Source organism: Galeopterus variegatus, unplaced genomic scaffold, assembly GCF_000696425.1.
Source record: "Galeopterus variegatus unplaced genomic scaffold, G_variegatus-3.0.2 Scaffold3406, whole genome shotgun sequence".
NCBI classification, from domain to species: Eukaryota; Metazoa; Chordata; class Mammalia; order Dermoptera; family Cynocephalidae; genus Galeopterus; species Galeopterus variegatus.
In genome coordinates this window covers 214927-215887 of record NW_007729517.1, presented here as the reverse complement: position 1 = coordinate 215887, position 961 = coordinate 214927, and positions in this window count along the sequence as shown.

Here is a 961-nt window from a genome sequence, read left to right as displayed (position 1 = left end):
CAACCCATATTTCTTTAAGCCTAACATGTATCTTTTGTAGACAACATACAATAGATCATCTTTTTGGATTAATTCTGCCAATGTTTGCCTATTCGTTGGTGTATTTAGTCCATTCATATTTAGTGCAATTAATGGTAAGGTAGGACTTACAATTACTATTTTTACTTGTTTTCTATATATCTTATGTCTTTTATTTCCCCATTAATGCTTTCTTTTGTATTAAGTAGATATATATTATAAAGGGTGTACCATTTTAATTTCCTTGCTGTTTCATAAACTTTTTTTTTTTTAGTAGTTACTTTCTTAGTGGTTTCCGTGGAGAACGCAAATAACATCTTAATTTAAAACAATCTAGTTTGGAGTAATATCAACTTAATTTCAATAGTATTCAAAAATATTGCTTCAGTATAGTGCTATTCCCCCCTTCCTTCTTTGTTCAATTATCATCATACAAATTGCACCTTTATATATAATAAACCCATCAACACAGTTTTCATTATTATTGTTTTAAAAAGTTGTCTTTTAACTCTGGTATGAGTTAACTCGGATAAGAGTTACCAACAAAAATACATTTATAGCATCTCATATTTAACTAGGTACTTACATTTATTTCTCCCACATACTTTGTCGCTGTTCATGAAATCATTCTTTAGATTATATATAGTTTACAAATCCACAGTATAATTTTAATTGGACACCACTGCTCTATAATTTTTCATTCTAAGGCAGTACATGGGAAAGTCTTCAGGCTTACTTTTTATTTTAAGAAACATGAGTAGATGAAATAGAATCAGATTTTTAAAGTCTTTGAGAAAAGTAGCTTGTTCCCTTTATAACCAACCAGGCAGCTAAAATACTATATTACACAGTGTAGGCATTCAATATATAGTGAATATTTTTAAAATGCCTGCTTTATGCAGGACTCTATAACAACAAGTGATTTTCTATTTAACTTTTAAAA